Source organism: Diabrotica virgifera, chromosome 2 (genome assembly GCF_917563875.1).
Source record: "Diabrotica virgifera virgifera chromosome 2, PGI_DIABVI_V3a".
Taxonomy (NCBI): Eukaryota; Metazoa; Arthropoda; class Insecta; order Coleoptera; family Chrysomelidae; genus Diabrotica; species Diabrotica virgifera.
The window spans coordinates 74,450,191-74,472,865 of record NC_065444.1 but is presented as its reverse complement, the minus strand read 5'-3'; the positions used below and the strand labels follow the sequence as shown (position 1 = coordinate 74,472,865).

Here is a 22,675-nt window from a genome sequence, read left to right as displayed (position 1 = left end):
TCTAGCTCTATCCCACAGCGTCTTACCATCGATTTTTCGCAATGTTTTCATCTCTGTTGTTTCTAGCATTCTTTTTGTCCTTTCTGTATCAGGTCGTGTTTCTGCCGCTTATGTTATTATTGGTCTGATTACTGTTTTGTAAATTCTGCCTTTCACTTCTTTTTCGATGTTTTTATTTCTCCAAAAAACTAATATTTCAGAAGTATAACTAAAAAGTATATTGATATTATTTATTAATACTATTTTTACAAACATTTTTTTATGCATCTGCATAGAGATACACAGGTAATCTCACCTTTTTACATCTGCATAAGGTCTTAGAGACATTTTTACAGTCATATGGTGGTACTAAGTCTGTTCTTGTAGGCAATAAAACTAAAACTTTTTGAGACTTCAGAGTCTAATTATCTATATATGATATCCATATAAAGTGGATCTAGTTCTTTTGCAGCATCATTAAGGCCCGTCAATTGTGTGCATGCCGCCACATCATAAATGCTCGTTTTATATGCAATGATGATGCTGCAAAAGAACTCAATCCATTTTTAGATGGATATCACATATTGGCTCATTTACATGCGTAGAAGCCGAGTTACGATCGATAAAGCATCGAAAAATATTTGACCGATCTTGCGCCTCATAGCGCGCCATTAAAATATCGATATCTTGGCCAAAAATAAACTTACGAACATTTTCGGAAGCACAAATTGTTCCTTTAGAGTTGTTTTATCATTATTGTTAATTAAAGTATAAATATTTATAGCTCAAATTTGCTTGAAACCCTTATAAACAAATTAATGTACAATTTGTTTAAGAAAATTATAACTTCAAACGGGTATAACTTTAAAACAAATGAAGATAAACAAAGGGTACCCCCCGTTAACCCTTAACTTGGCGCGCCTATAACCGCTGAGGGAAAAATGTTTTTGCTTACTGGATGTCATTTTTAGAGGGCTCCATTATCAGAGTCAATTACAGTTTTTTTTCTATTTTAAATTTTTTGACATTTTATTGACATTGTATCCCATAAGATACACTACTAGGCGTACCGTACATTACAATGTACCTCGCAAGACACATTGCCAGGAACACTATAAAACAAGTACTGATGCCCCATAGATACATTGCCAGGTTATTAAAAAAATACCTCCGTATCTAGAAAGATACATTGCCAAGATGTATATTTGTAGTTTGGACCAATATATTAAATATTATTGGGTCATTGAATTAAAGCAAAATTATCAAAATTCCACAAAATATAATGAAAACAATAAACAAATCTACAATAAATTGTTCCGCTAAAAGTCTTTAGAATTTTTAAGACTTTTAGCGAAACATTTGTAGATTTGTTTAATGTTGTCATTTTATTTTGTGGAATTTTGTGTTACTTCAATAATTATGAATAGATGGCTTTTTGTGTAGGGGTTTCAACCATACACATAGTATTGTATTAATTAATATATAATCATGTACATTTATAAATTATAAATAAACTACAATGATGATCAAACATTTATTTTTAAAACTTAAATTCAAAACTTCAAATAAAACTTGGAACACTCAAAAAATAAAAGTAGAAAGTAATTATAAGTATAAAAAATTACAAAATTTAGTTATTATGAAAATCATAAAAACAATTACGGGATTCCGTCAAACATAATCTCGCCCTACATTTTGTACAACTCATTGCTGTTTGTCCTTTGCAACAGTTTCGGCATCGTCCTTTGGTTGTAAAAGTTGGAAAGTGTCCGAAAAGATCTCTTCTGACATCTTCTCCAGGTATATTCTACGAATATATGACGTGACTACGAATCTTCTTTTTCGGTGTCATCGATAATGTCATCACGGCCAGATGGATGACGTCACTAGTATTATGCCAAAAAATCGTAATTTAAAAATAAAAATCGATATGTTTCGGGAATTTCTATGTTTATTTAGATAATCTCTAATGAATTTATGCGTTACTTAGTTACTTTATAGTCGCACTGTATATACCTAATATGTAAAAAATAGAATTTGATAATATGATAACATACTGTAACATTTTTTTATACAAATACTTTCAAGAAATATTCACGGGACATACATATATGATTCATACATACAAGCTGGGACATACATACACAAGCTTTTGGAGTAGATAAGAACATACGATAAATCATTACAACATAATATACCAAATGTTTTTATCACTTTTCTGTTAGTTCTCTAATGGGCAAAGTAGCTAATAAGAAACAGTTAGTATTTGTCCGTATACCGGGTGATGTATCCAAAAAGATACTCATTCAATTTTCATCAGTACCTGCCAATGTATATTCAAGGATACTATCTAAATTGCCGCTAACCTGGCAATGTATTTTCAGAGATACTACTTTTCAAAGTGATCCTATCTGTTTGTTTATAAACAAATCCTGAATATTATTTTATACGATTGTTTGTTGCAGGCCTATTTATCTAGAACTATAGTTTACCAATTCATATAATAACTTAAAACATTTAAAAATTGAATTTACTTTCCGAATGACACAAACTAACACCTTTTTTGGAAGCCATTTTTAGCACGCTTACATAAAACGCTCTCTCATTGGTGGAAATCTCTGTGTATGACATTCAAATTAATTTATTGGTTAGGCGAATACTTTGTGGAGAGGGTACTTTTAAAATCTCGCGGCAACTTTACGTATATATAGAGAAATTAATTATAATAAACAACGTATCCTGGAGTACACACCGCCAAGTTAAGGGTTAAGATAGGCAAAATGCCCTCACTCCCAGAATTCAACTTTTTTCATTTTTTTACGTTCTATGCAATTAAAAAATGAGATAACGCGGATTTTTAGCTCGCCATCCCCCCCTTACCCCTCCCCCCAGAGCCAAAAACGTAAATTTTTAGATTTAATTTTTTTTAGTTAGGTTACAATTGATATAAAAATTTCAAAAAATTCACACGTATAGCTGAGACTTTTACAAAACATGTCTATTTTTTATGGACCCATAGGTAGAGTGTACATAACCTCAAATTTTTTTTAACTTTTTTAAAGCTTATAACTTTTTTTTTGGAGGGGGCTGCAGGTCCAATTTTTTTTGCATTTTGTGTAATTTATCAAAAGCTATCTCTGTGATTTTTTTCAGATTTTTCCGTCAGGTGCGCCATCTTGAAAAATCAGAAAAACTGTTTTTTTAGGGGGTTTTTGGGGATTTTCTCCATTTTATAGACTGCAACATAGGTCAACTCAAGGTTTTGTTAATAGATTATGTATAATTTAAAATAACTGAGTATATTATGGTATTCAAAAATTGGGCGAAACACTTTTAAACCCCCCAAAAACCATGTTTTTTTTTTAAGTTTTCTAAGGGTTTTTGCGGGTCTAATTATATTTTTTGAGGTGGATAGAGCCTGAATATTTATTTTTTATTTTTTTACGTTCTATATGATTTTAAAAAATTGGGACTCACTGCAATTTTAGCCCACTTCCCCTATTCCCCTCCCCCACCTCCTTTTCACCTCCTTTTTTAAGTTGGTTTGCAAATAAGTTATAAATGTTGTTCTGAAGCTATTTCTTTGTGGAATTTTTGTAATTAACTATTCTAAATGGGAAATAAGCCACAATTTAACTAAAAAATGATTTTATTTTCCATCTGTAATGCGAAAGAGAGAATTTGATAATCTGTTGACGCACTGAAAAAAGGGTTTGGGACGATCTATATAAATAAGTCAGATTAAATTAAATTATTAGAAGATTTTTTTACCAAGCAACAACATTTTTGTTTAATTTATTAATATTTTGTATTTTGACAACGACGTCCGTGGTGGACGTCGAAACGTTAATAAAATCATTTTTTTAGTTAAATTGTGGCTTATTTCCCATTTAGAATAGTTAATAATTTATTAATTTATAAATTACAAAAAATTCACACGCATATTGAGGCTTTTACAGAACATCTATTTTTATGGAACCAAAGGTCGAGTGTACAACATATTATAACCTCATTTTTTTTGTTTTTTAATAGGTACGTATAACTTTTTTTAGTGATGGCTGCATGTCTAATTTTTTTGTGTTTTGTGTATTTTATCAAAAACTATATTTCTGACTTTTTTCAGATTTTTCCGTAAGGTGCGCCATCTTTAAAAATCCGCAAAACTGGTTTTTTCGGTGGTTTTTAGGGATTTTCTCCATTTTATAGACTTTAAAATAGATTAACTCAAGGTTTTTATAAGTTATGTAGGTATAATTTGAAATAACTGAGTTTTCGGGGATATTCAAAAATTGTGCAAAACACCTCTAAAATTCCCCAAAAACTATGTTTTTAAAGGTTTTTGAGCGGTTACTCATACAGGCCTGGATACTGTGTATCAAAAACAAGTTTATTAATAGCAAACTGAAAATTTGTTCCTAGCTTAACAGTGTCTAGTCGGACAAACTTTGATGTACCGGAACACTGAAACAGGGGAAGTTTTAATTGTTGAACATGTTACAAGTTTCGAACGTCAGATTACGAAAACGTCCCATGTATTTTTGTACGAAATTGTACGAAAACTCTCATGCAAAAATCAAACCACTATTTACCACCAATATAATTCCTGTCATTTGACATGCGGACTTATTAAAATGCCCAACATATTTGTCGGACAAACATTTTTTCCTATATTATATAAAGTTTGCTATTGAATAAACTTAAAAACAACCTCCCTACCACGGGAGAGATTAAATGTCCAGCAAACGACGGCACTGTTGCCAGATTTACCTTTTTCCTTTTAGCGGGAATTTTAAAATTAGTCTAATGCCACTTTGGTTTTAAAAGAGAGTTCTGTATTCTTAAATTTATAACCTTACTTTTACAAGTAATTAGGATTATTTTATTTACATGTAAATATTGAAACAAGTATTGTACTTTGTCATAATTTAAAACTCACGTTGCAGTATTTTGAAAAAAAAATGAAGCTCAAAAGAAATATACTTATACAGTACAAATTATTTTTAATGGGAATGGAAATTTACGATTTCAAAGGTGAAAATGTGTTGGGATAGTATAGATGGACACTTTTTTATTTTAGTATTAAGTGGTTACATAATTATTCAGAATATTAATAAAATTACTAGTAATTTGAATTAGTTTTAATATGTATTATAATAGTATTAATTCTCATCATGTATCTGGCTAAATAGCTAAGCGCTAAAGCCGCAAAATAAAAAAAATTGAAAAAAACATTCTTAGTGGCCTAGCACCTTTACTTTGCCTGGGGGCGAGGTGAGTTAATAAATTATATTTTCTTATTGCAGTCATTTTGTGACGGCTTAAGAAGTTACATAAGTGATGTCTTTAGGCTGTGAAATTTTAACCGTAGAAAGACATCTTTATGACTTGTATTTACATGATATAGGGCTTTTCACTCAGTCATTTGTTTCGAGCTTCTGTCATGTGTTGTCTAATATTAATATATCTATGTCATATGTTATTGATATTGCCAATGATACAAACCACAGACATATGGCGTAGATATATTAATATTATGTGACACTTGACCGAAGCTCGAAACAAATGACAATCGATGAAAAGCCCTATTCAATAGGGCATTTCATTCACAGTCATTTGTTTCGAGCTTCTGTCATGTGTCACATAATATTAATATATCTACGTCGTACGTTATTGGTATATACCAATGATACAAACCAAAGACGTATGACACATAGATACATTAATATTATGTGATTCATGACAGAAGCTCGAAACAAATGACAATCGATGAAAAGCCCTATTGGCGTCTGCATATCAGGATCCGGTAATACTATATTATTTATCTATGATCAGGATATTGCTGGGTGTACACAAGTAAACAACACTTTTTTGATTAAAAGGTTTATTTCATTAAATCAAAACTTACATGGATACAATTTAAATAAGATATTTTTTCTATTTAAGGCAATATAATAGGCGATATATATTTTAGTATAACTCTCCTACATTAACAAGCTTTAACACATTCAGTGGCCATGACGTATTGGTAGCATCACGAAGGTTTTACGGAAGGTACTGACAACACATAAGTTATGTGAGTAGTACTGTGTAACTAAATAAATGATTTAACTATGTGGCACCAGCCAAGTGGAGCTTGTTTGGGATGGGTACCAAACGTGTTAATCTGGTCATGCACAGAGACTTATACTATAATATGTTATATCTCATATTGCTCACTATTGTAATGAGTGAGCCTGCATACACGAACTATAATATATTATTATGGTTCTGTGTATGCAGGCTCACTCATTACTACTGTAGTGAACAATATGAGATGTAATATTATGAGATATACCTATTATATATTATAGTATAGCTCTCCATGAGTGCCAAGTTTTAAACGTAGCTGATAACAACTAATGGATACCCTTTTATCCAAAATTTTATGAAAATTTTGAATGGTCATATTGGTATTAATTCCATAACCCCTTCCTATAACAATAGGCCCATTGTTGGAAGTTATTGCAGTAGTTCTACTGGAAATACTTACTAAAATTGTATGTACAGTGGAACCTCGATAACTCGGATTAATCGGGACCGCGGCCAATCCGGGTTATCAAAAATCCGGGTTAGCCGGAGAATATGGTAAAAATTAATAAAATACGGTATATTTACAGATAAACTCCGTTATAATTGAAATAACATGAAATATATACATGCACAGTACCTACAACACATCTAAATCATTAAAAACACGCAAACACAAATTTAAGCAAACGGAAGCAAACAATACAAGACTGTACTACACACAATACAGTCACAATCGGAACGATGTTATGAACAGTGAAATCTAAGACCATTGTTTAAAAAAAAAATTTTAATTAGTCTTTTAGTCTTTTTTAAACAATGCTAAGACAGTTTGAAATAAATAAAGAATAACAGGTGCCTGTTGCTTCCGATAAATCCGTGACAATGACCGTCGCCCTGCCGCCGCCCTCGTGTGCCATGAGTCATTTTTACTATCGTATATAGTATAGATAGTTCAAATTGCACAAATACACATTATCTCTCAAATTATATTATATCACATACTATCCCTTGCAAAATAATTCGGATGGAATTCCCCAGATTAAGAGACTGGGCCGATATCAAGCACAAAATAATCTGGGGAGTTCCATCCGCAACGGATAGTACATACATTTTTATTGTAGAAATTTTTATCTGATGAATATCGGTCCGGGTTAGCCGGACTTCCGGGTTATCGGGGGCCGACTTATCGGGGTTCCACTGTATCTGCATCACTTAGAAGTCTACCCAAAAAGCTATTAATACTCTCTAAACCATCATTAATACATCTTGTATATATAATAGGATTTTTTTCAAAATCAGATATTTTATTAAGATTTACTTACCATGCCCTATCTATGTGCCAGGCACTTAACAGTCTATTAGGAGCAATACCCATTACATTTGACGAGGCATTGTAAAAGGTGTCGCTTATGCCTGATATGAAAACATTTGACTATAATACCAACACAGACATGTATTTAAAAAAATTGGTAAATTAAAGTAGGTATTAGGTCTGGATCCCGCGTATGAAAAAAAAGTTGATTAATAGCAAGCTGAAAATTTGTTAATAGCTTAAGGGTGTCTAGTCGGATAAACTTTGATATATGGTAACACTGGAACAGGGGCAGTTTTAATTGTGGAACAGGTTAAAAATTTGGAACGGTCACACCACGAAAACGGCACATTTATTTTGTCCGACAGAACAGACCTAAACTCTCCGAACAGAGATTAAACTCTCATGCAAAAATCAGACTGCTATTTATCACCTGTCATTTGACATATTCTATATGTTCCACTCATTAAAACGCCCATTTGGTGATAAATAGCAGTCTGATTTTTGCATGAGAGTTTAATCTCTGTTCGAAGAGTTTAAGTCTGTTCTGTCGGACAAAATACATGTGCCGTTTTTGTGGTGTGACCGTTCCAAATTTTTAACCTGTTCCACAATTAAAACTGCCCCTGTTCCAATGTTCCCATATATCAAAGTTTGTTCGACTAGACACCCTTAAGCCATTAACAAATTTTCAGCTTGCTATTAATCAACTTTTTTTTCATACGCGGGATCCAGACCTATATCTTTTCTATTTGAAAATAAGAAAGCAGTACAAAATCCATTCCCAAATTCATCTTTTACTAATACTGTCATAAGTTCAAAGTCATAGGAATTGAGCCCATGAGTTCCATCGATTGCGATAAAGGATTTACCAAACTTAATTAACATTTCCTTTTGGCACAGTATTAAGGAAAATAAGACAAAAATCATAAATGTTAAATTTAGAATGAATATCCATTAGTATGCCCTGTTGTTTGTAAAATAATATTGGACATGAGTCTGAAGCATATTCAACCCAAAAATAAACACTGGTTGCATCATCATTGTACATATACCCATCTTTCAAATCAATGCCATAAGAGAGTTTAATTTTTGTGATATCTTTTCTTGTAAGTAAATCAATTCTTTTTAATTCGTCTCCTATGCTATTATGCTATCCTGAACAGTCTGAAGTTTACTAAAAAAGTAAAATATAGGTATAGGAGAATCAAACACACTAGTTTGAAATTGTAAACTGTAGTAAATATTCATGAGTAATATTTAAAAAGTGGTTTAGTGGTAACACTCTTGTTTTAAATTATATTGTGTATATCAATGGCGGAAAGGCCATCATAACTGAAAAATTTGTATAAAATGAGTTACTTCGGTTTTCGCTTTAGAATAAGTGTATCAGCACCTATTAAACAGCTTTTAGAGCTGGGAAAGCCTTCCAGAAACTTTCCCAGCTGTAATCGCTGTTTAATAGCTGCCGATACACTTATTCTAAAGCGAAAACTGAAGTAACTCATGTTATAAAATTTTTTCAGTTACGAAATCCTGCCTTTCCGCCGTCGATATGCAAATAGTTTACTTACATTTTTGAAGAAAGTCTCAAAATAAACTTTGAAGAGATATTTATCTGATTTTGGTATTTATGTAAGTGCTCTATATCATCCTCATGGCCGTAACGTGTTTTAAAATAGTTTCAATATTTTTAGATACTATTATTCAACTAGTACACCAAATAAACATTTTGCAGGATCCTTGGGATTTTAAAGCTGTTTCTCTATCTTGTTTTGTAAAATAATTTTTTTAAGATCACATACATATACATTCATAATAAGATGTTTCATTTTCTTGTACTCTTGTTCTTTTCCTGTGCCATCAATACAGTGCAAATCTAAAAAAACAACATAACAGGTGATTACATGGGCAGTTATACTACTTACAGCTTACTTTGTATCTAATCTATTATCTAGTATTACTCTATTAGTATCTACCTACATAAAACTATCTTTGAAATCTAAATTTTTGATATTAACATCAACCTTAATACTTAAAAAATAAATAATAATGTGGAAGTTACACCTACCTACCTAAATGTTTTTGAATTGCAATTTTATCAACTGGAAAAGACTGCAGCATAATGAGTTTGAAATTATGACACAGCACAATATTTATTGTTTCAATTTACATGTAAATAAAATAATAATAATAATCCTAATCACTTGTAAAAGTAAGGTTAAGATTTTTGACTTGAGAAAACAGAACTGTCAAATTTAAAACCAAACTGCTATAAAATTTTAAAATTCCCGCTAAAAGGAATCTGGCAACATTGCCGTCGTTTGCTGGACATTTAATCTCTCCCCCCTACCACATCACTGGCTTGTACCATTTACATAACCTATATTTCTGCCTATACTGTCATTTTGCTTCACATTTACTGCCACGTAAAACACCATAAAAAGAATAAGGAAATTATTACCAAAGAATATATAACTCCATATACTCGTAGAGTATTCGGAGAGTATATTCGTTGGTATTACACTTTACAGTTCTAAAGTCTTCATCGCTGTCTTCGTCTATTACAGGTACCTATAGGTATAACATCTGTATTGTCAAAGAGTTTTGTAAGATATTCTGCTGGCTTGATGATTTTTGTAAAATATCTTCCATGCGATAAATATTATATTATGGCAGCTACGTGCGTACAACAGCCTATGGTTATGTTGCCGTTTGCGCAACTTGCATCTACAACAGTATCTATCGTTTAATGTTTTGTTTTCCAAACCATCTAAGTTTGGCTCATAATAATGCAAATAGTCCACGCTGTATGCTTGTCCCGTTAGGTAAATTATTCCGATTCATTTTTGTGCACAAACTTACTCAAAAACAGGTCCTTATAACAAATCTACAAGGTGCCAGGCAGTACCGCGGTCGCAAAATTGCTTAAACAATTTTTTAAACGAATTCAAAAAATGAATTTTTTTACATCGGACAAATTTATTTTAGATTCTTTGGATCAACCTGAGCAAAAAAGGACTCTTGTGATTTTTCTATAAAATTGACTGTTGTCGAGTTACATTTAATTTAAAATTTGAAAAACGCGAAAATGGCCATGTTCAAGGCTTAATACCTCGATTATTATTATGAAAGTCATAAAGTGACAAACTCAAAATTTAAAGCCCTCCCCCCTGCAATAGCCTGAAGAAATTTTTGACCCTGCTTTATTACTAACTATTATTTTAATTAAAAATGAGCGCTAAACACGTATTTAAGCGGCCGTCCGCGAGAGAGATGTACAATTTATTGGACGTTATAAAAAAATATCGATTGGAAGTCAAAAATACGTTTTAAAAAAATAAACAAGGAATTTTGAGGTTATATGTATTGTACACCCGACCAACGGGTCTATAAAAAATAGATAGGTTTTGTAGAAGCCTCATAATTTTTTTAAATTAATTGCAACTTAACTAAACAAAAAAAACTGAAAAAATGACGTTTTTGTGGGGGCAATGGGAGGGGGTGGTGGGGTGGGGTGGGGTGGTGGTGCTAAAATACTCAGTTATTTCAAATTATACATAATCTATTAACAAAACCTTGAGTTGACCCATGTTGCAGTCTATAAAATGGAGAAAATCCCCAAAAACCCCCTAAAAAAACAGTTTTCCTGATTTTTCAAGATGGCGCACCTCACGGAAAAATCTGAAAAAAATCACAGAGATAGCTTTTGATAAACTACACAAAATGCAAAAAAAATTGGACCTGCAGCCCCCTCCAAAAAAAAGTTATAAGCTTTAAAAAAGTTAAAAAAAATTTTGAGGTTATGTACACTCGACCTATGGGTCCATAAAAAATGGACATGTTTTCTAAAAGCCTCAGCTACACGTGTGAATTTTTTGAAATTTTTATATCAATTGCAACTCAACTAAAAAAAAAATTAAATCTAATAATCTACGTTTTTGGATTTAAGTTTAGTAAACGTTTTTTCTTCGTTTTTTATTAAGGAACAAATTTTATTTGAAACATTTTTTTATCTCTTTTGGTCTATGAGCCAGAGCCTTATAAACAATTAAATTGTTTATAACAATTTTTTGACCACTCGGATCGAAATCCACGAAATCCGTAATCAGCAGCCAAAAATCCATAAGAAACCGTCGAGTTTGTCCATCAGAATTGAAATGGACACGGTGACCCCTCTGGCGTCTAGACTAGTACTCAAATATGAATAAAATAAAACAAGGAAAGACAGCTTTAGATTTTATTACGGTTCGAGGGGCCACCACCATCGGCTGACATGTTTCTCCTTTTGAGAGTCTTCAGAGCCGCCTGTGGTGTATCCCGAAGCGAACTAATTCTGGCTGTCCCACTAAGCAAAATATTAAAATATATGCGTACGGATGCGTTAGCGGCATCTATCCAGAGAAGAGAAAATTTTCTATAAGTCAGAATGCAGAATGTTCGATGACTATCTATTGCCCGAGTTTTTTACAAATATCCATTCATTACCTGCCCGCTTAGTTAGATAAAATTTCAACAGAATTTTGCATCCATAGTACTCAAATATGAGTAAAAGAAAACAAGGACAGACAGCTTTAGATTTAATTGAAATAATAATATATAATATTATAATAAATAGTTAATCATAAAAATGCCACAAGGAAATAGCTTCAGAACAATATTAATTGAAATGTTTTAAATTATACAAAGAGCTCCTTGATGGTAATACATAGAAATTAAAACAAACTTCATATGTTCATAATTTAATTTTTCTTTTTAGTGTGCCCTTTTAAATGTCTTTTTAAATGATATTTCCGAGAAAACTGTTCGAAACAAAGTTCACGCTTGTGAGGCGTTTCCCCAGTGTGTAATCTCAAATGTGTTTTCAAGTTACCTGCTTGAGAAAACTGCTTAAAACAAATTTCACACTTGTAAGGCGTTTCGCCAGAGTGCACTTTCAAACTTGTTGCTCCTTGAAATTGCTTCAAACAAATGTCACACTGGTAAGGCTTTTCTCCAGTGTGCACTCTCGAATGTGTTTTCAAATTACTTGCTTGATTAAATTGTTTAAAACAAATTTCACACTGGTAAGGCTTTTCTCCAGTGTGTTCTTTCAAATGATTTTTCAAACTTCACACTTATAAGCTTTTTCTCCGGTGTGTGCTATTAAATGATTTTTCAAATTGCCTGTTTGACTAAACTGTTTTAAACAAATTTCACACTGGTAAGGTTTTTCTTCAGTGTGCACTCTCAAATGCTTTTTCAAACTTCCTGCTTCACTAAACTGCTTAAAGCAAATTTCACACTTATAAGATTTTTCTCCGGTGTGTGCTCTCAAATGATTTTTCAAGTTATCCATTCTAGAAAACTTATTAAAACAAATTTCACAATTATAAGTTTTTTCTCCAGTGTGTCCTCTCACATGGCTTTTCAAATGGCCTTTTTGAGAAAACTTCTTAAAACAAATTTCACACTGGTAAGGTTTTTCTCCAGTGTGCACTTTCAAATGCTTTTTCATATTACCTAATTGAGAAAATTGCTTAAAACAAATTTCACACTTGTAAAATCTTTCTCCAGTATGCACTCTCATATGCTGTTTCGTATGACCTAAGTGAGAAAACTACTTAAAACAAATTTCACACTTGTAAAGTCGTTTTTTAGTTTGAACTTCTATATATTCATTTAAATGGTTTTTTTGAGAGACATATTTAGAACAAATAGAATTGTTTAACGCTTTTTCCCCAGAGTTTGGACTTATTTGTTCTTCGTTATTGGATGGACATTCAGGTAATGCTCTCTTAATCTCCATATCCAACAATCTCTTCTGGGAAAAAACTAAAATTAAAACAAACTTATAAATTTTTATGCAGAAACTTACTGTGGTAAAACAAAAAATAATAATATAATGAATGTGCTAATATATAAAATGAAAACATAATAAAATGCCATGTATTAAACAAGCAATTTAACTTTCTAAGTCTTAGGTTTTCACCCAACGCGACCAGAAGTATAAAGTAGATATTTGAACTCTTCGTGTAACTTTGCGTCAATTGATATTCGATTTCACTAAGTTTGAGTCATTTTTGTGAAACACGCACTCGAGCTGCCAATCCTTTGACTTCTGCCCCGAAAAACCGACTTTTGGAGGAGTGCCGTGCAATGACAGCTGCATTATTGGCAGCTGAGAACACTCACGCTGCCCACTTCCCTGTCCAACAGGACGGAGTGTAAATCCGGTGTTATTAAAAATACTTCAAGTATCGATTTCCTGGATGTGCTGACCACCAAAGAAGTTAAAGGATATGCAACCAAAATTTACAGGTATTTAAATATCCACTTAGATCACAATGTAAACATAAAAAAGGAATAATCAAATCAGTATGCGATATAGCCCAAGATGCCTGTTCCAATGAAAATGCATTTCAAGAAGAAAAATCCTGTTAAACAAAGGTTTTAACAAAAAATGACTATTGTCATTTATAAACACGGAATTCCACAAGATAGCAGAAAGAAAACAGCAAGACAACACAAGCAATCCAGCTACACCCAAAAAAAAGGACTCAAGGTTGGCAACAATACTTTCCACATGTAAACAGTTTATCAGAAAAATTAAAAAGGATAGGAAAAAATACAACATAACAACATTGAAAACAACCAACACACTCAGATCTATCTTGTCCAAAACAAAACCAAACAACACCAGGGGAGGTCAAAGAATTGCACCTACAAAATCTAGGAATGCGTGATGGAAATAGTCTGCTTATAGATGGAAATAGTTAATCAAATAATACGATGACAAAATAAACGTTTTTATTTTAAGATAAATTCCTGGTTACATTACAAAGTTCTTGTTGACATTGACACTTGTCACTTGTGTCACTCACAGGTGTTGCCAACACATAAAAGTCTACAATAGAGAATTGTAATACCAACACCCTTCTGCAATTCTATATTAATTATACAAAACTTGACAAAACTATTTAAAACTATAACTCAACAACATTTAGAAGTTCCCTAAAATATGTAAATTTAGTCTTTGGCAGTGACTTTGTAAAAATGTCAGCTTGTTGCTGATCAGATGGTACATACTTTAAATTAATTAGTTCCTTTTCTAAACAATCTCTAATAAAATGATGTCTAACATCAATATGTTTGGTTCTTTTTGATTCCAATGTAGAAGCCATCTTAATACATGATTGGTTATCTTCATACACATGTATATTATAAATAGTTTTAAAAATCTCTTCTAACATCTGACTGAAAAACAAACTTTCTGTAACACATGAAGATAATGCCATATACTCGGCTTCTGCACTAGATAGTGACACTACATTTTGCTTTTTAGTTTTCCAACAAATAACATTATTGTTAAGCTTTATAGCATAACCACTAATACTCTTTCTGTCATTCTGATTGTTTGCAAAATCTGCATCAACATAGGATATTATCTCTATTTCTTTATTTCTACTTTTAACAAACTTTAAAACATAATTTTCTGTAGATTTTAAGTACCTCAAAACATTTTTTAAATTTTTCCAATGTTCTTCAGTATAATTATTCTGAAATTGGCTAAAATATGACATACAAAAACTTAAGTCTGGCCTAGAGCCTAACATTACATACATAAGACAACCAATCAATTCCTTATAAGGTAGCTTAAGATTTCCTACCAAATCTTTATCTTTACAGATTGACAGATTAAGTTTAGGTTGCATTGGAATATCTGACATTTTACAATCACTCATATTAAATCTTTGCAAAATTTTCTTAATTAATTCTTTTTGTGAGATACAAATTTCATTTCCAATTTTACTTATATGTAAACCTAAAAATACTAATTTTTCATTATCAAACTCTTTTAATTTAAATTTTTTCTTTAATTCAGATTTTATAAAAATAATATTATCTTCAATTTTTGAAAATATTATCAAATCATCAACATATATAAGTAAAAAATGTAAAATCCTTAAAATACAAACAAGGATCCTTCCTAGATCGTTGAAAACCAAGATCAGTTAGACAGTAATGAAAAAGTGTATTCCAACATTTAGGAGCTTCTTTTAAACCATACAATGATTTGCTTAACTTACAAATTAAATTTTTATCATATCCTTCAAGCCCTTCTGGTTGATACATATATACTGGTTCTTTCAACGTTCTATAAAGGAAAGCGGACTTAATATCTAGCTGTTTTACAAAAAGATCATATTCTACATACAATGACAATAATACCCTAATTGTAGCAATTCTTGCTACTGGCGCATACACATTTTCACTAATATTACTCTGTTGGAAGCCTCGAGCTACCAATCTAGCCTTTTTCACTACATTTCCGTTCACTTCTTTTTCACGAAAAACCCACTTTGAATCTATTACACTCACATTTTGTGGTTGTTTCACTAAAGTCCACGTATTGTTTTCTTCCAATGACTGAAGTTCATCGCTGATTGCTTGATTCCATTCCACGTCCTTTACTGCTTCAGAGAAAGTTTCAGGAACATTATCAAGAAATTGTCCTACTGACAAAGCTGCTAGTAGATTCATCTCTGTAGTGTATTCACAATCATAATCTTCAAGATATGTTGGTCTCTTTTTGTTTCGTGTACTTCTTCTGTTTTCATTAATTCTTTCAACTACTTCTTCTTCTTCTTCGTGTATATTTTCTTGTTCAGTGATTCTTTCAGGAATATTTTCCACTCTCTTTTCGGTTCGAATTTGAGCAATTTGTTCATTCTCAGTAAATCTAATTTTATCATTTTCAATTCAATTCTCATCAAAAATTACATTCCGTGCATGGATTATTTTTCTTTCTTTTGGATTCCATAGTCTGTAACCGTTATCTGAATAGCCTACCATAACCAGCTTTTCACTACGAGGATCAAACTTAGGTTTCCTATTTTCTTTAGGAATTAGATTATAAGCATTACAACCAAATAATTTTATCTTTTCCATATTTAGCTTTTCGCCATACCAAAATTCAGCAGGTGTTTTGTTATCAGGTAAAGTTCGAGTGTCAGTTCTATTAATTAAGTATGCTGCTACTCTCACAGCTTCACCCCACATGCTTTTATCTAAATTTGAATCAAAAATTAAACATCTTGCTTTTTCCATAATGGTTCTGTTAAAACGTTCAGAAACACCATTTTGTTCTGGATTCCTAGGTACTGTATACTGAATTTTGATTCCATTATTTGAACATAATCTTTTAAAAGCTTTTGAGGAGTATTCACCTCCGTTATCGCATCTTATACGTTCAATTTTTACATTAAATTTAGCAGTAACCATATCAATATATTCTTTAAATTTATCTATTACCTCTGATTTCCTCTCAATCAAATAACATATACAAAAATGTGAATAATGATCTATAAATGTTACAAAATAAGTTTTATTATCATGAGTTATTGGATCTATAGGACCACACAAATCTGTTGATACAACTTCTAAAATTCTTTTTGCTTTTCTTTCAGCATCAATGCTATGAAACGGTAATCGTGATTGTTTGCCTTTTAAACAAATTTCACATATACCAGATACAGGATACTTTGCAGAATGACCCATTTTCCTATGCATTAGCACATTACGTTCAACAGCTGTAATTTGTGCTTCTGGTGAAGGTCTATATCTTAATTTAACAATATATAAGTTATTTCTTAACTCACCTGTTATCACAGCATTATTTCCTTTCATTATGTTGACCTTTTTATCTTTGAATACAATTTGAAGACCTGCTTCTTCCATTTTCTTCACAGACATTACATTATATGAAAGTTGATTACATACCCATACATTTTTCATCTCAATTTGGTTACCATTTACTGCTTGTAGATTCAAATCACCTTGTTTTGTTGCCTCCAATGATTGACCCTTCTTTGCTACATTTATGTTATACATTACTTCCTGGATATTACCTAAAAACCTTTCAACATCCTTTGTAACTAAATGATTTGTAGCACCACTGTCTATTATGAAACTTATTTCACCAGATTCTGAGTTACTAATTAAGGTGGTTTCATCTGCAGTCAAAAATGTTACCTTCTCATCGGTTTCTGCTGGGAATGCCCTATTTCCATTCTTATTTTTCCAACACTGATAGCGCTTGTGACCAATTTTTCCACACAAGTGACATTTGAATTGAAATTTTTGATTATTTCTTTCATTACCATTACTCGTTCCAGCTTTATTCTTCCATTTATTCCATGGCTGTTTCTTTGCTACAAATGCAACATCAGGATTTGTTTCAGGATCAGTTTTATTGTGCCTTGCCTCTTCCATTAGTAGCTTGTTTTTAACAAAGTCTAATGTAACTTTAGTTTCATATTGACAAAACATAATATCAATTGCTGTAGTAACTGCTTGATATGATTCAGGCATTGCCGATAGTAACTGTGATACAACTTCACTATCTTGTATTTGACCTCCTGCACTTTTAAGTTCCCACACGGTTTGACTGAATTCTGTTAAAAATATATTTAAAGACCCTGTTGTGTATTTCAATGACCTTAGTTTCTGCTGCAGTTGAACCTGTGTCGAAATCCCCTTCTTTCGGTAAGTATTTTCCAGTGTACCAATAATCTGTTTTGCTGAGGTATTTGACTTGATCATTTCCAGTACATTGTCATGCAAACATTGCACAATTAGATTCCGGGCTTTGACATCGTTTTTCTTGTATAGTTCTCGAGCGGCATCATCTGCTGTGGCTGCGGGTTCATCTTGGGATAGTACAGCTATAGTATTTTTACTACAAAAACGTTATTACGTAGGTCAAAATTTTTGACGTAAGAGAACTGTCAAAACATTAGAATGTGACTTTTCATTATTGCCGTGTTTATAATAAACATAGCAATAATGAAAAGTCACATTCTAATGTTTTGACAGTTCTCTTACGTCAAAAATTTTGACCTACGTAATAACGTTTTTGTAGTAAAAATACTATAAGACACCAGCTTGTTCCAATAACAATTTCACTCTAAATAACCAGTTGGAGAAATTATTTCCATCAAAGGGTTTGATGTTAACAAAATTTGCTTCCGCCATTTTTGTCGTTGACTTCCTTACCACGTTTCGTGAACACTTTTGATTTCTAATTTACCACTATAGCGTCTTAAATTTCCACAACTTCTGGTCCCATAACCTCTAGGAATGCGTGATGGAAATAGTCTGCTTATAGATGGAAATAGTTAATCAAATAATACGATGACAAAATAAACGTTTTTATTTTAAGATAAATTCCTGGTTACATTACAAAGTTCTTGTTGACATTGACACTTGTCACTTGTGTCACTCACAGGTGTTGCCAACACATAAAAGTGTACAATAGAGAATTGTAATACCAACACAAAATACCCTGTGAATACAACAATTTCTAAAAAAAAAGATGGTTCAGATTTGATTACAGTACAGAGCCTCTACTATGTGCTTATACGTATTTCAGTATAACCGTTTCCTCATCGGAGCACCTGGGTAGAGGCACTGAACGGCAATCAAATACTTTCTTCCTTTCCGGGTAATTATCAAAATAATTACCAAAGATGCTACTAGTTAGTGAAATAGTTCGCTAAAATTATTATCATGGTGAATGACAAGACGTGAAATGCAATTTTAGATTTCCCTTGTCGAGTATTTCGCCACTATGTTATGCTTTACTTTATTTTTCCAACTTAAAAAGCTCAGAGGATAAATAATTTCGAATTTTATTTCCTTACTTATTTGACAACAATTTCTATTTATGTGTTGCTCATAGAGATACCTCCTGTAGCATTTTCAAGTTGTGAGTGTACAAGATACATTACACTATATCTGCGACATCATTTGGAAATTCAATACAATTTCTCCAAAATTAAACCCAGCATCTGAAGAACTCTTATTGTTATTTATAAGAATATGTTCTTTAAAATTATTATTCTCACCAAAAGTCATACCAAGGTCTCTTGTGAATACAATCGGGCGTCCCCTGGAAACGAGTAATGTCGGCTAATCCTTTCAACACCGGTGCACCAACAACACAGATGCAATCAAAATCAAAACGGTCTTTATCAAGGCCATTTTTGATGACGACCTCAATTAATATTGAAGGACTATCAGCAGATAAAGAAGACCTATTGTCTAATATGTGCAGAGAACATGGTGTCGATGTTCTACTGGTTCAAGAAACCCATAGAGGTACTGCAAGCCGCAGACCAAGGATTCGGGGTATGAAGCTCATACTGGAGAGACCACACGACCAATATGGTAGCGCAGTCTTCGTCAGACCAGATATCGACGTAGCATCCACATCTCTAACAGATCAAAATGACATCGAGATCCTCACAGTGGAGATAAACTCCTGTACAGTAACGTCAATGTACAAACCACCAAACGCTGACTTTGCTTTTGAGGAACCGAATAACTTTCAATCACAGCAAATCAAATTCGTACTGGGTGACTTCAACTGTCACAGTGTCGCGTGGGGTTACAACGAAACAGATTCCAATGGCGAAGAACTAGAAAAATGGGCTGAAAGCATGAACCTAAAACTTATTCACGATCCAAAGCAGCCTGCGTCGTTCAACAGCGGAAGATGGCGCAGAGGTTACAACCCAGACAATATATTTGTCAGCGACAGAATTGGAGACCAGGTGACAAAAATCGTTGGAAGCGCTCTCCCAAAGACACAGCACAGACCAATAATTTGTCTTTCCAACGCGGCAATCAGATACGAAATTGTTCCTTTCAAGAGAAGGTTCAACTTTACTAAAGCAAAATGGGAAAAATTCTCTGAAACATTGGATCAAGAAGTTTCCCAGCTAGAACCTTGCCCTGATTCATACGATAAATTTGTAGAAATCGTAAAGCAAGTATCACGGAAATTTATCCCTAGAGGTTGTCGAACTGAGTACATAGCGGGGCTCAATGAAGAATCTAAACCCCTACTTAAAAGATACGAACAGCTATATGAAGAAGACCCTTTCTCGGAAGCGACAATACAGGCTGGGGAGGAAATGTTACATGCGATATCCGCCAACAGAACGGAAAGGTGGTGCAAGCTGGTCACGAGTCTGGACATGAAACAAAACAGCAGACGTGCCTGGAAGCTGATTCGGAATCTTGGCAACGATCCCGCTGCTCCGGCAGTCAACATGACAGAAGTCACACCCGATCAGATAGCCCATCATCTTCTAATGAACGGTAAGACGACATCAAGAAAGAACAAGGTGAGAGCTCAACGGAATATCGACGAAGAAAGAAATGTTCTAGGTACCTCTTTTTGTCTAGAGGAGATGAGAGGCGCGATCCATCAAATGAAAGATAATAAAGCGGCTGGCCTGGACGACATACGAACAGAGCAAATAAAGAACTTTGGACTAAAAACCGTAGAGTGGCTCGTAAAAATGATGAATTGCTGCATCCGTACATTACAAATCCCCAAAATCTGGAGAAAAGCTAGAGTGGTAGCCCTCTTAAAACCAGGGAAGGATCCGGCGGATACAAAGAGTTTTAGACCTGTATCTCTCTTGTGCCACCTTTTCAAGGCCTTTGAAAGAATGATACTGAACCGGATCGCAGAATATGTGGAGACTAAAATTATTCCAGAACAAGCAGGATTCAGACCCGGAAAGTGCTGCTGCAGTCAAATTCTTAATCTCACCCAACATATTGAAGATGGTTTTGAACGGAAGGAAATAACAGGAGTAGCGTTCATAGACCTAACTGCCGCCTATGATACAGTTAACCATCAACGGCTACTCGCAAAACTCTACGAAACTACAAAGGACTTCCGACTAACAAGGTTAGTGAAATGTCTCCTCCAGAATAGACGCTTCTACGTAACGCTCCAGTCCAAGAACAGTCGGTGGAGGAACCAAAAAAATGGGCTACCACAGGGAAGTGTCCTCGCGCCGTTTCTATACAACATATACACCAACGACCAACCCATACACCAACAAACAAGGCAATTTATTTACGCTGATGATACAGCGGTGGCAGCTCAGGGAAGAACCTTCAATGAAGTCGAAGTGAAGCTGACAGATGCCCTGGGAGACTTAGCTCTATACTATGATAAAAACCATCTGAAACCCAATCCCACAAAAACCCAGGTATGTGCTTTCCACCTGAGAAACAAGCATGCCCGAAGGTTGCTGGAGGTGGAATGGCGTGGTCAGATGCTGGAACACAACAAGACGCCAAAATACCTTGGCGTCCGTCTGGATAGAACTCTATCTTACCGATACCACTGTCAAGATGTTAAGAAGAAAGTAAGTGCCAGAAATAATATCATCCGCAAGCTAACTAATACAAAATGGGGAGCACAACCACACACTCTCCGCACTTCTGCCTTGGCATTATGTTTTTCGGCCGCGGAGTTTGGAGCACCAGTATGGGCAAACTCTGCTCACGCAAAGAACGTCGACGTGGCTCTAAATGAAACGGTCCGTATAATATCGGGTTGCCTGAAACCGACACCTATCGAAGAGGTATACCCCATTGCTGGAATTGCTCCACCACCAATCAGGAGAAAGGTCACGTCAGAGGTAGAACGGAAAAAACAGGAGACGGACCGAAGACACCCCTTATATGACCACCAAACTCAGCCAAGCAGACTAAGATCTCGGAAAAGCTTCCTGAAAACATCAAGATCCATCCCCGAAGCGCCAGAGACGCGCCGAATACACCTATGGCAAGCGTCAACTACTGCGACACATTTTCCTCCCTCGGAGGAAATGGCTGCTGGACACAATTTACCGTATCCGACTTGGAAAGCGCTAAACAGACTAAGAACCGGCGTTTCACGTTGTGCTAGTAACCTGAAAAAATGGGGATACCAGGAGGACGATACCTGCGACTGTGGCGCGGTTCAGACCAGCCGGCATCTACTATCATGCACAGAGATGAGAGAGACCTGCACAGAACAAGACTTAATTATAGCAAATGACAGGGCCATCTATGTGGCCAACCATTGGAAATACAGAATTTAAAGTTGTTGGTGTTCCGGACACGGAAAGTAAGTAAGTACCAAGGTCTCTGAATTGTCTCTAATTGGACTAGATAAAATGGACAGACAGCTTTGCAATGGATGCTGAAACCTGGATCCAAACGATATTAATACAATACGTGAACTCTACTGGAATCAAAACGCCTCTGTTAGAACCAAAACAGGTGATACTGAAACCATAAACATCAAAGAGAAGTTATGACGAGGTTGTATATTATCACCATTATTATTCAACTTGTACTCCGAGGAAATTTTTGCACGAGCTCTGGATGAAGCAGAAGGAATAAAAGTCAATGGAAAAATCGTGCACATCAGGTACGCCGATGATACAGTACTGATTGCTGGCAGTGAAGAAGATCTACAAA

General features: G+C 33.9%; 1 protein-coding gene across 2 annotated transcripts in view; it reads left to right on the top strand.

Moving 5' to 3' along the window:
* The window catches only part of LOC114329493 (venom carboxylesterase-6), a 337,686-nt gene that overhangs the window by 184,956 nt on the left and 130,055 nt on the right, over positions 1-22,675 (top strand). The gene's annotated exons all lie outside the window — the stretch shown is intronic.